This window comes from Phalacrocorax aristotelis, chromosome 9 (genome assembly GCF_949628215.1).
Source record: "Phalacrocorax aristotelis chromosome 9, bGulAri2.1, whole genome shotgun sequence".
In the NCBI taxonomy this organism is placed as follows: domain Eukaryota; kingdom Metazoa; phylum Chordata; class Aves; order Suliformes; family Phalacrocoracidae; genus Phalacrocorax; species Phalacrocorax aristotelis.
This window is the reverse complement of record NC_134284.1, coordinates 11980140-11993773: the sequence shown is the minus strand read 5'-3', so window position 1 is coordinate 11993773 and position 13634 is coordinate 11980140. Positions and strand designations below refer to the sequence as shown.

Here is a 13634-nt window from a genome sequence, read left to right as displayed (position 1 = left end):
CAGTTGCTTAGTGACATTTCTGGATGTGGCCCTTGTTCTGCAGTGAAGGAGCAGGAGGTGGCTGCTGGCAGAGCCAAGCTAGCAGCTCTTCTGTCCCTCCACCTGCTGCTTGCATCTTTCTATGATCTGCTGCACAGCTCATCCAGAGTAGTTAGGTCCCCAAGCTCATTGCCTTGTTCTCCACAATTTTCTTTAGTACCTGACACATAATCTTCCCTGAGCATGTCTTGGGCAGCTGGTGGGAAGGAGTAGAGCTAATGCTGAGGGAAAGTGGTTGGCCAGGCAGCTGGGGTGGGTGTCGGACCATCCTGCATGTGTTACCTCAGTGTACTTTGGAGCTGTGTACTTGGCAATCTTCTGTGAGATCAGGTCCCGTAGTTCAGCAGCAAGAGTCTCCTGTGCGTAGCCATTGCCCTTCTTCAGCACACAAAACACATAGGCTCCTGGCAGAAGGACCACCAGGTTACTGAGCAATGAATGCAGCATGCTCCCAAGAGCCTGTGTGGGCCTAGTGCCAAGAGAGATCCCTCTCTGCTGGTAGGCTCAGGGCATGCTCTGTAGCCTGAGCTGTAAGTGATTTTGGCCATGGCGCTACTGCTGCTGCCTTATGCAGAGCCCAGCTGGTCTCTTGTGTAGGTTGTGATGGCTGAGCTGAGATCCCCACTAACATGCTGTACAACATTTGCATGGCATTGTTACCCGGGGTTGGTGTGGCAGTGCCGCTCCCCACTGCAGTGCAGTAGCCCTGGGAGAGACATTCCAGGGGCAGGAAAGCAAACATCGTACCTTCTCCCTTTATCTCATGTGGGTAGCCAACGACAGCAGACTCAGCCACTGCCACATGGTGATTCTGGAAGAGAACAGGTCTAGGATTTGGATCAGTGCTTTTGCCAGGCTGGCTGCCACCTGGGAGCTGCCCTGACCTGGCTTGGCTGCTGCAGCCCATGCAGAGCGATAAGGAACAGCCTCAGATAGCCTCTGCCCTTTTTCCTTCTTGCCTCAGCAGGTCTGTCTGCAAACACAAGTTTTCCCCCCTGCACCTGGACACTTCAGGCTTGCACCTTCTAGACTCTATTCTGTGCCACCAGGTTGCTCCTCCAGTTTGCTCCATCAGGTCCTACAATCTTACTGGCCCACAGATGCTCCTCCTTGACATGTCCAGCTGCCACTTTGGGATTCACTTGCTTACAGCTTCAACCTTATCAGGCTTTGTCCCTTCCTTGCTGCAGAGAGCCAGAAGGGGAGGGGAGAGGGTGGGAAGTGGTTCCCACAGGCAGGCTCTGGGCCAACGCTGTTCCCTGCTGCTATAGCAGCAGTGTGTTTCTATCCAGGTATTTCAAAGAGGCTTCCCTGAGCACCACCAGTGCGCCTTTGTTGTCCCTTTGAATGGCTTTACCTCCCACCCACACCTCTTACCACAACATCCTCCACCTCTGCAGTGCCCAGCTGGTTTCTGCTGATGTTAATGATGTCATCCAGTCATCCTGTCAGCTCATAGTAGTCCTCACTGGTACGATACATGCCATCCCCAGTGAAGAAAAACCCTGCAGTGGCCAGAACCACGCCACAGTCACTTGTTGCTGCTTGCCAGCCATGCACTCACCTCAGCCCTTTCTCCTCTCTGTTGGCACCAGGGCTCATGTACTCTGTTCCTTCCTCAACTGCTCAGGGTGAAGGTGTCTGCCTTCCTTGTTAGTCTTCTGCCTCTGTTGGTACCTGCTCTTTCATCAGGCTCTTTCCCTCATTCTGCAGCATGCTGGTTAATGCCCAGACTGCCTCATTACTGCAAGCCGGGAGTGCTTTGCTCCAGTGCAGGTGCCTGTGCTCCTGCTGCTTCTCCCCTTTGCTTGCCATTGAGCCACACACTCTTGGGCTTGCTCAGTGCCTCTGGATGAGTGACAGAAACTGACAGGGTTTGCAAGAGATGCACTAAGAGGCCTCTCTGTGCTTGAGGGGACTGGGAGCAGAAGGGCAAATCCACTGCCCTAAAACCAGGTGATCCAATGGGGAAGGTTGGTGAGAGAGACTCATTCCCAGGGCAGTGCGGAGGTATTGGGCATGGGGAGATGAAGGGCCTCAACACTGTGGAGGATCTGTGCAAGAATGGAGCAGCAGTACCAGCTCTCCTGAGTCCTGCCACCGTGCAGAAAACCAGCAGGCAGACCCAATCGTACCCAACCAAACACCTTTGCAGTGACCTGCCATATGTTCTCCTTACCTGGATAAAGAGTCAGATAGGTTTCCAGAAATCTCTTGTAGAGATTTTAAATGGTTTGTGGCATACCTGGCCAGGCTTGTGAGATGCAAAGGGCTCCAGAGATGATGTTTTCCAGAAGGACATTTCCCTGTAAAACAGTTACCTTTTAGTAACCATGGCTGAGGGCACTTGGGATCTTTAGTCATTGCCTATTTAACAACCCTATGATGGGAATGTCAGGCAAGGCGGTGAGGAAAGTCCTGTGCCCCTGACTCCAACAGGACAGGCTCAGTCTCTCCCAGCAGATGTCTGCAACCAGCTGCCTACCACGGTGGGACGCAGGGCCCCTCCAGGGAGGCTGGCTGTCCCTGCTCAGCTACCTTGCCTTGGAAAGACGTGCCAGGGAGCTCAGGCACAGCCTGCCTTGTCACGACAGAGCAGGCTAGAAAACAACTCAACTTCTGCACTATTTGGAAGAACAGCTTTACTCTTAGTCCCTTTCCAGGAAAGAAGGTTGCCGTCTAGCAGAGCTGAGCAGGAAAGATGCACTTACAGATCTCCACTCCCATCCGCAAGTACATGCTGCAAGTGCCCAGGGGCAAGCAGGCTGAGTCACTGCCTGGCCTGCAGTTATAAATGTACCTTGTCATCCAGGAGGGAGGGGCTGATCCCAAAAAAGGGTCTCATAGCCATGCCTGGAAGGGTTTCGGCTCCAGGATTAGAAGGACAGGGTGAGATACAGATGCCTCCTGTTTCTGAAGCAAAAGAAACTGTCATGTTCATCAAATTCAGGGACAAGAGGAAAGCCAGGTAGCACTGCTTGGCCAACATGCTTTGCCCTGGCCCTCACTGCACCCTACTGGATCACAGGCTGGGGCTGCATTTACCAGAGCTGGGGAAGATTTTCTGCAGAAGGATGATCCTGCTTGTTTTGTTCAGCAGAGATCTGCTCCCTACCATCAACTCCCCCATGTTTCTCTGGGTTAGATTTAAAGGCCATTTCTGCTCTCATGTTTTGGTGCCTGTGGCCCCTTATGGCATTGCTCATACAAGAGTGTCAGTAATAACTGCTCCCACTTGGCCAACAAAGCAGCAGGTCACTCCTGAAACTTGGAGCAGAAGCTGGAATGAGGGTTTGTATGCATCTCACTGGTTTGCCACTACGTGTCCACTACTGGGCACCGTGTCTCGCCAACTACATGGAAGTACCATGCCCACACCTCCTTGTTGATGGGTTCCGTTACTGCAAGAGGAAAACAAGGGGGACAGAGCTGAGAGATTAGGTCAAAGACGCAGCGTCCCAGGGCCTGCTCACGGAGCTACCCCCAAATAGCACAGTCTCCCGACTTTCTGCTCATATGTGCTGCTGATCTTGGCATTTGTGGGAAGAGGCACAACCTGATGCCCAAGGATTTGCTGCTCCAGTCCATGCCGCCAGCAGTTACCTGAGCCAAGCACTTTGAGAGAAGAGCGGTCGTACTTCTTCACCCATTCATCACCATATCTCAGGAGCAGGCAGATGGCAGCAGGTGCCCCGTAGAACTGGTTAATTTTTAACCTCTCCACTGTTTCCCAGTATCAGCCTGGAATGGAAACAGGGCCAGTGACCATCCACACAGGTCCTCCCAGCCCGAGACCAAGACAAGAGGAGAGGAGGTGAGAGCAAGGGCTCTCTAGCAGTGTCTGGACCCTCAGCAAAGAGAATCCTACACTAGAAAGGACTAAAGCAATTCAGGAGCAGCACCGTCCCCTTTTCTTCTACATCACCTAGGTCTGGTACTCTCCCTGCTGCAGGGAGGGACAGGGAGAAACAGCTTTACCCCTGGAGAAGCAGCAGTGGCTTCCTAACCAGAGGAAGAGACTCTTCCCCTCGCAGCTCTCCACTGGGCACAGCAGCAGCAGAACCATTGCTGCCTGAGTCCTGGTATCGAGCCGCCAGCTCCCTGCATGCTGCGGGTCTCTCAGGATGGCTGTGGCATGTCCCAGCTCCCTGGAGACACCTTCTCACTCACCAGGGTTAGGATGGACAGGAGTGCTCTCAAAAAGGACTGTGGTGCCGCCATTGCACAGGGGGGCGTAGACCACATTGGTGTGCCCCGTGATCCAGCTGATGTCTGCCACACAGCCAAAGATGTCCCTGTCCTGGTAGTCGAACACATACTGCACAAGAGAGGAGAGGCAGTGAGGGGTACAGCCTGGCCTGCCCTCTCGGCAAGGGGGACAACAGAGAGCAGCGTACCCTCCCTCAGCCCTATTGTTACTGCATCCTTCCATCTTCCCATCACCCCTGCAGGGACACCTTCTTCCTGCAGAAAACATTATCAGAAAAAATAAAATGTCAGGTGCCTTATGAAGGTGCAGGAGAAGAGAGTCACTTAAAAATTAAAACCAAAACAAAACTAACCAAAAAAAAACACCAAACCCAAAACAAAGTAAAATTTGCTCTTTCTCAAAGGAGAGAGCTACAGCCTTTCCTTCCTTTTGCTGGTGTCTAGATAAGGCTGATCCAAGTATCCTGTAGCATCAAAACAGGAGAACTTTCGGGGTGAGGATGGTCCCTCCACACCTACATGACCACATGGAAGGAGAGGAGTTGTAGGCAAGGGCAATGTGGTGGAGGACTCCGTGAGCCACCCCCAGGCACTGCTGGGCTCCAAACACACAGTAAACACTCAGGAAAACCCTGAGCTCAGCAAGGAGCCCAGCGTAGGAGCACTGAGGCAGCAAGCAGAGGGAGCATGAGATGCTTCAGCCCAGAGCCGCCCCAGCTTGCCCGCAGGAGTTGGCACCTCTCCGCCTCAGCTGGGTGAGCACAGCCTTGTGCCTGCAGGTGGGCAGAAAGCAGAACAAGCTCTTCTTCCCACTGCCCCATTTATTCCTCAGGAGACCCTTGGCTGCAAGGCTGGAGTATGAGGGAAAGCTGCCTGCCCTGTGCAGGGCAGAAGAGAGTGCTGTCAGATTGGCAGCAACACGTCCAGCTTCCTCAAGCACTCTCCTTCATTTCCTTCACTTAGTGCCAGGCAAGCTCCCCAGGGCCTACTCCCTCTCATACTAGCCCATCCCTTCTCACCTTCTGCTCTAGCATCTGCTGTTTCGGACCTTCCCATCTCTTCCTGCAGCTCCCTGTCTGCAGGCTGCCAGCTGGGGACTCCGGGGCTTCAAGTGCTCCAGAGTGCTTGTAATGGAAACTTCCCCTGCTTGCTCTGTCTCTTTTCAACTGAGCAGTGAATTATGGTAGCAGCGGTCTGCCCCATCCAACTGTGAGATCTGAGCATGCCAGCCCTGTGTCACAGTTTCCAGCACTAATGTGCTAACGCGGCCACGTGCTGCTTGCTCCCTGCATTGCCACTCTGGGATGGCAGCCCTGGCTCTCGCAAACCAGCTCTGATGGTCTCAGGAGGGTCACGTATCATGCTGGGCACAGCTGTACAGACAACTAGCTCAGGGGAAAAACAAGGGCTTCCACACACATGCTGCACACACCCCAGGAGGTCTGGCCTCCAGCACTCATGGCTGACAGAGAAGACCCAGCCACCCCTGACCTTGCTGTCTCATAGGTTATGTGGTCTGAGGCACTACTGGAACTTCAGCCACACACAGGGAGAGCCAGACCCAAAGTTAAAGGACTGTTTAGAGACGAACTCCCTCTCCCAGAGGACTCCATATAATGTCTTAGGAAATGTCCCTTGCAACCCTTCCTGCAGCCAAGTGCAGCTCCATGCTGTGCTCAGTGCCCTTTTATCCAGCTCTGTTAGAATTTGCTTTGGGCATGCTAGGGGTTAGAGTCTTTCCTCTTGCCAAAGATGACCCACACTCTTCAGGTATAGGCCCTTTGCCTGGAGGGTACTTACTGGCTTTTACTCATATCCTCAAATGTGCCCCTCCCAGAAATACTGCCTTCGCTCTCCCACCTGATTTGGGGTAGTTACACTCAGGCTAAGCAAGCCAGAGTTTTCAGGAGAAAATGGGCTTCTTCCTCCTCACCCAGTAATATAAAATTATCCTTGCAAGGATGAGCATCCCACCCAATGATTCAGTCTAGGATAGGACTGTGAAAGAAAGAAGAATGCCAAGAAGGTAGCTCAGAGGAGTATGTGTTTGGGAGGTCCTGCTCCAGAGCATGTGTTGCTCCTCCCCACTACCTGTAAGCAGATGTGCTCTGAGTTGATGCCCTAGGAGGCCTTCCCAGAGACTTTGCTATAAAGATGAGCTTGTGGTGCAACAAGGTAGCACATCTATTCCCTGCACTGCCTATGAGCTGCTAGCTCCTGAGTACTCTGTGGCTGGGATCCATTACCTTTGTGTATAAGAGCAGCAAATACCCAGTTTGGGAATGAGCCAGAACCTTGGGTTTGCCGGTGCTGCCTGACAGGTAAAGAAGGAACAACATGTCTTCACTGTCCATGACAGCAGGCTCACAGCACACATCCTTCTTCATCAGCTTCTGCAAGACAGAGCAGTTCTCTCTTGGGGTCTCACAGGCTTCCCTGTGTTGTCCCTACAACCACTTGCGCACCTCTCCCCCAAGCCTCCCTCTGAGCACCTGCGCCACCCTGCTCCCCCCATACCATCCTCCCCACCTCTGTACCTCTGCTCCCCTTGTTTACCAGCCTGAGCTCTCTTTCATCTTGCTGAGCTGGCAAGTGCTCTCCTCAGCCATAGCAGACCTGCTGAGTAAGAGGCAGCTATTTTTAAACTGCTGCTGCTCTGACCAGCACAGAAGTCTTCCAGGAAGCCTTTCTAGCACTAATTCCTTGCAGATGGGATAAGCAGAGGTGGAGAGACCGCTGCACAGCTCCAGGGAGCTAACAGAAATGCACAGCAGTGGCTCACCTCTTCAGAAATGGTGCTCCTTGCTGGCAGCCTGGCCAGCCTGTGTGCCACGAGTAACGGGCACGTGAGCAACCTCACTGCCTGCTGCCTCTGACAAGCTGCAAGCAGCACTCGCAGGGGGTGCCAGGTCCGCTAGCAGAGCAGTGTGTGACAGTGCAGTGGCAGTCCAAGGCTGGGCTCACTATGTGTCAGCCTGTGGCTGGGGTGTTTCTAGCCCCTGGTTGACCCTGCTGTGAGCCCTGACAATATAGGGTTGGTGCTGTGGTAAAAGGCACCAGTTGCCCATTCTGATGGCTCCTGCGACTGTCCTGAACTTGTGTGTAGCTCCAGCTGCTGCTGTTGCTGCAGGACAATGTCCCCACATCGTGTCAAAGCCAGCAAAACTGCCATGGCCAGCCAGGACCCTCTCTCCCCACCCTGTCCCTGCTCCCAGAGCACGTTGCCCAGGGGAAGCGGCACTAGTGCCAGGCAGCCTCTTACCTCCTCCAGTGGCACGTCCAGGGCTGTCATGGGAACCTTGCTGTCAGTCCTCATGGAAACCAGAACCCATTTCACTCCTGGGCACTGCTTTACAGCCTGGTCCATTGTCTTTAGCTCAATAATCTTGCCTCCTCTCAGCCCCTGGTTCACCATAATCACCATCTCTGGCCCACAGAAGGCAGAAGAGCCACATAAGCCACAAGGCTCTACCATGACCCTGCATCTCTCCCTCTGTCTCCCAGCCCCTGTTACCTGTCCTCGCTTTAGCAAAAAACAGCAGCTTTGCATCTTTGTTTCCCGTTTATTCCTGCCTGTGTTGCATCCCCTCAGAGGAGACACTGTATCCCAGCCCTTCAGTCTCTTGCATGAAGGAGAGAACCAGTCCCTCCCATGGGCTGGAAGATATTTAGTGAGCCCATGCCATTTCCTGGAGTGCTAATCCCTGCTCCATGACTGTACATCATGGCAGGACACCCTCAGTTAGCCTAGGGAGTCTCACTCAGAAAACCTTTGCCATCAGCACTACCCTGAGCCCCCAGCTGCCGAACCAACAAGCTAAGCACCGTCCCGCAAGGGGAACACACGTCGCTGTTACCCACTGGCTCTTACCATCCCAGATCCTGTCTGCTAGGGACTCTGCACTGAAGCTGGCGATCACCAGAGCATGCACAGCCCCGAAGCGGGCACAGGCCAGCATGCTAGCCACTGCTAGTGGGCATGGGGGCATGTAGGTTGTCACCCTGTCACCCTGTTTCACCCCTTGCCATTTCAAAGCGTTTCCCAGGCGGTACATCAGCTCCATCAGTTCCCTGCCCAAAGCAATGGCACAGAGACTTTCTTGCAGGTCTTACCTGCACACATAAAGATGGGGGGCCCCAGAGTCACAGGTATGCAGCTCACATCCCTACACACTCTAAGCCCCCATGCTGGAAGTCCATGGAACAGCCATAAAATGTCAGTGGGAAGGAAAAGAGAGGACAGTCACTAACATGGGCCATTATTTATGGAAAAGAAATAAATCAGAACGGCCTCTGTACAGAGCCTGACACTCTCATTGGCTAGCATGAGAAGAAAGGCATAGGGCCAGCAACGGTGACTGGCAATTCGTCAGGCTTAGCAAGCCCACAACATCTCAGCTGACTTTCCCAATGACAGCCCATACATTTCTTATCAACTTGTACAACTAGAGCAACTTACCACCCTGCAAGACTGGAGGGTACACATGACAAGTTAGATATCTTCCCCCATGAAAACAGGGCCCTGTGCTTTGCTAAAGCTGGGAAGGTCAAGTCATCCAGTGAGAACAACAGCTGTAGGAAAGCGGTAAGCAAAATGATGCCTCTCCTGAGAAGCATCCCTCCCAGAAACCACGGCTTGGCTGTCAGTGGCTCATTTCATGGAAAAGCTCTCCAGGGGAGATTGGCAGGGGTGGATGGTCATGTTTGTCACATGAGGTCTGGAGCCAGCGAGGCCAGCAGGACTTGCTCTGCATGCAGAGGGATTTACGTGGATTCTGCAGTGGAGACTCAGAGTGGGCAAATTGAGCTGGAAAGTGTGGGATCCCAGACCAACCTAGAAGGGCTGGACAGATGGTCCCCCCAGAGAGCCAAACCCAGCAGTGTTGCTGATGTGTGGATGAGCATGGGATTTCCCTACACCCATGTGGCTGTGAAGCCTGCATCTCTTGCAGGCCATTTACCTGCAAGTTTAGACAACAGGAACCTTGCTGGGAAGGCATACATGTGACTTTCCCATGTGGTCTTACCTACAAGCATTGCAGTGCTGCCATGAAGGGCTTACATCTGCCTCTCTGGCTAGGTAGGGACCCCTCGGGGCCCAGAGGGTTAATCAGGAGGTAGGCTGAAGTCTCAGATCAGCACAGGCAAGCCAACAGCCACCATACTGTTGATCTATCTATGCGAAGGAACGCTGCAACCCCTCACATGACCCACATCAGCAAATCAGCCCTGTGCAGTGTTCATGCATGTTGCAATACATCTCTTGTACGCTCAGAGGTAAGTACTGACCTGTATGTGACCCGCACCTCCTTCATCCCACATTAAGGCAACCTTGTCTGGGTCTACGTGGACATGTTGGTCCAGACAATTCACTGGAAAAGATGAACCCAGTCTCATTGCCAGAGCAACCCTCAGTACCTCTTAACTCCCATAAAGCCCTCACTGGCTGTCCCACTTTCAGATCAGAATCAGGGCCGTATGCGAGTCTTCTCAGCGCTAGCTTTGTGCATCCACTGAGGCAACCTTTGTGGATACCAGCTGGCAGATCACAAGCACTGTCCCAAGCCCATTACACTCCTCACCACTCCAATACCTACCAATCCCCACTATCAGCTTCCCCCTTAATTGCAACCTAATACAGCCCAGAGTAGAAACTGCCTGAAGTCCCTTTGGACGTCACATCCCCAGCACCCTCAGAGGGCCTGGCAAACATAACTCAGCCACCACTCCATCCAATACTGCCTTGCAGCTGCCTCTGGGGTGGACTAGGGAAAATTTTAGTGGCAGTGCTCCTAAATAACAAATGTGGGATGAAACAAAGCTCTGCGCAGGAAGGCTGCAGGATGCGTTTGTCCAAGATGGAAGAGAGCCAGGGCCAGGAGTGCACAGCCCTGGCTTTCCAGGGACATGGCAGGCTGAGGCTTTCACTGTAATTCTTCTGAGAAAGGTTTCCTGCATTGCTGGCAGCTGCAGTTTCCTCAGAAGCCTTGTTCCACCCTGTGTTTTCCTTAAACCTGCTACTTAGGTCATGGGATAATTCAGCAGTCCCAGTTTGCATACTAAAATGCCTTTTTCTCCTGACCATTTGTATTGTTGCGGGAGAGAAGGAAACACACAAAAAGGGGAACAGTAAGATCTCAAATCCCAAAGGCAAATGACTCCTGCTGTCCTGTCCAAATGGACTGTGTAAGACCTGATTTATGAGAAGTCTGTCTCATATTTTGAACACTGGGACCAACAGTGCTGTGACCACAGTGTCACGAGCCCCTGTGTCTTCTCCTAGTGCCCCCTCTAACACTGTAGCCCCAGCCACAGAAGAGCCTCCCATGGCTGTGGGGACTTCCAATACTGCTCATTGCTCCCGTGTTTTGCTTTCTGCAGATACATACTGCCTTTGCTGGGCAGGGATAACCTAGTGCAATACTGCCCGTTGAATGCATAGGGTTCAGTGCTGCTGCCTGTGGTCCTGCAGAACAGAATCTGCACTGCTGTGGGATCCACAGAGGCTGAGAGAGAGCAGCCTGGCTCCCAGCACACCCTGATCCAGCTGCAGTCCCTCCTGTAAGACCTGGTTCCTCCCTTAGGACCAGTCACATCCTTACACTGCAGACACTGCAGGACCAACCAGACCTTTTGGGGATCCCCCTCATTGCAACCCTTTAACTCCGTGCTCCTCCAGTCTGCTCCTGGGGCTGAAGCCCTTTGCAGAGAGGCACCCATAGGCACTTGATAGGCTCCCATGTCTGTCTCCCTCCTTACCTGCCACATTCAGCTTCCTGCCCAGGAACCAAGAGACCCTGCCCTGCTGCAGGTCACAGTCGTGGACAGAGTGGAAGGGTGTGATCCAGGTGAGCCGGCTCCTCCGTAGCGCTCCCCAGAAGGTGTCCCCCTGCTCCACTGACACCTTGTACAAGCCTTATTGATCCTTGGGTCTGGGAAAGGTGATGGCTTCAGGCATGTAGGTGATGAGGGGCCCGTGGCTCCAGGCTCGGGCAGCCACCCAGATGCCAGGGGGGCATCTGGGAACCTGAGGAAGAGCTTTGGGGCAGCAAGCCCTGGCCAGCAGCCTGGCCATCATTGCAGGGCATCTGCCTCTCACCAAGAAGATGGATGGCTGGAGCCCTTGCAGCTGCACAGGACAACCAGCCAGTGCAAGACAGGCCCCTGTGGGAGCTGGGGCTGTGTTGCCCTGGACCAACTGGACACAAAGCAGCTCTCCCGCACAGGGAGCCTGGGCACTCCTCCTCCCCCACCTTGTTCCTCTCCTTGTCTCTTCCAGAGCACTATGGGAAAAAGAAATTCAATCCCTTTAAGGGAGGAGAAAATGGTGGGCTGTAAAAATATTTGACTGAAAATAACCTTCATGCTAATCTGAGTCCTGACGGCTGCCCTTGAACAAGAGCCAGGTTCAGTGGATGCCTGGGCCAGGCTCTACCAGCCCACTCCCATTCATGCTCTCCCAGGGCTGTGCTGTGTCTCTGGACCCCCTGCTTCACCTCCACTCACCTCCCTCCCACCTCCCTCTACTCATCCCCATCCCTTTTCTCCCCACAGCGCCCCAGCTGCAGCTCCCCAGTCCTCTGCCAGCCACGAGGGCAGCCTGGGGCAGCTCACCTGCAAAAGTTAGAGCCCCCTCCATGCTATTCTTGGGTAATGGGACCATCCCCTTCCTAGAATTAAGACCCATTCCCTGCAGAGCACTAGGCTGTGCTGTCTCCAATGGGCCAGGGAAGGTTTTTCTCCTGCAGCTGTCTGCTGCAGGAGGGGGATATCGCATCCCATCCCACCTCACTGCTGGGCAGCTATCAGAGCTGTCCCCTCCGGCAAGCTGGGCTGGGCTCTCTGCCTCCTCCCAAACACTTCAGACCAGTCTGTACCACAGGGTGGACTGGGAGCACTCAACAAGGCCGTGGTGGAGCAAGGGGTGGTGGTTTGATGTGAAACACTGCAGTCCATTTCCTCATGCTGAGACCTCCCACCACCCACTGTAGTAGAGCTAAGCTGCTTCCCTGCCTCGACACAGCTTTTTTGATACCTTCCTTTCATTCAGACCCTATATAGGTAGTGTTTTTTAAGGCAGAGCTTGGAGGTTTCCTTAATTTCATTGACCAGGTTGCCCTCCCTTCCTGGGGGCATGAGAGAGGAGCAGAAAGACTCTCCCTGCAAGCAGGGCTGTTCTGAGCCGGACACATGGATGGGATCAACAGCAGAGGTGAGAGGGTTAGTAGATCTCCTCTTTGCTCTTCATAGTGCGGCACCACTCATGGTTTGCAGGGCTGATGTTTGGTGAATAGGCTGAACACCAGTGTGGGAGACAGGCACTATTTGACAGCAGGTGCACTCATCCCAGACCACACACCTGGTTTGTATCAGAGCTGCCCCCAGAGCTAGAAGAGGACCTACAAGGGCTCTGTCCCCCCAGGGAAACAGTCCTGTGGATGTGCAGCCCCTCCACAAAGTCAGGCCCAAGCAGCCTCATTGTTTCACAAGCAAAGTTTCTCATTCCCTATGGACATCTGCTCTGCCTCAGTCTTTTTGCCCTGCAAGACATCAGTTTTTTCCATCAGACCATCCCCAGATGCCCTTAGCAGGGCAGACAAATCTCAGCTCCTTCTCTGGTAACTCAGTATAGGCTGCTCTCAAATCGGAGCTCGTCTTGCTGGACGAGCAAATCCCTGTTGGTGCCCTTCCCTCTCAGCAAACTCCCCTGCGCTTGCAGCATCTGGCTGCTGCCTCCACTCCTCAGGCCAGCTGGGCTCTGCAGCCTGCTCCTGGCAGAGAGGCTGAGCCTGCCCGAAGGTCTGCCCGGTGCATGTGATATGGAGCGACCCAAAGCACCAGGGCTGTTCTGGATGCTGAAGTGACTTGTTCTCTGACCAGTTGTATGCCATGATGCCTAACTTTTGCACCAGGTACAATCACATCCCTTTCAGCTTTGTCTTTCACTGCAAAGGGAGAGCAGCACCCAAGCCTCGTCTTCTCCATGCCTGGGTAGGGAGGAATGTACAGACCTCTCTCTGTGCCACTTTGGAGCTCCCACCTCTCTCTGGCTTGTGGTCTGATGTCCAACCTCCTCTCAGCTTTGGCTGAATTCACCCTCCTTAAACATCAGTGACTGGACTCATACAGAGTATTCCCGTTTAGTTTTATTCTTGTTCATATCTTTACAGAAAATGGCACATAAATCACAGATGCTGGATGACTAGAAGTTGTTACAGCTCCATATCTCAAACACCTCAACACTGAATTCTTTTCTCATGGTATATACATTATTTACACACCATGGGCTATCATCTAACACGTCAAACGACTGGGGGACAAAGACAAACGGGCTCAATGGAGGGGCTTAACCTTTGACGGAAGAAAAACAGTAGCTCTGGGGAAAG

At 53.4% G+C, this 13634-nt stretch overlaps 1 pseudogene; it reads right to left on the bottom strand.

Moving 5' to 3' along the window:
* Positions 1 to 78: 78 nt before the first annotated feature.
* Positions 79 to 11326, bottom strand: LOC142061877 (acetyl-coenzyme A synthetase 2-like, mitochondrial; annotated as a pseudogene).
* Positions 11327 to 13634: the final 2308 nt, after the last annotated feature.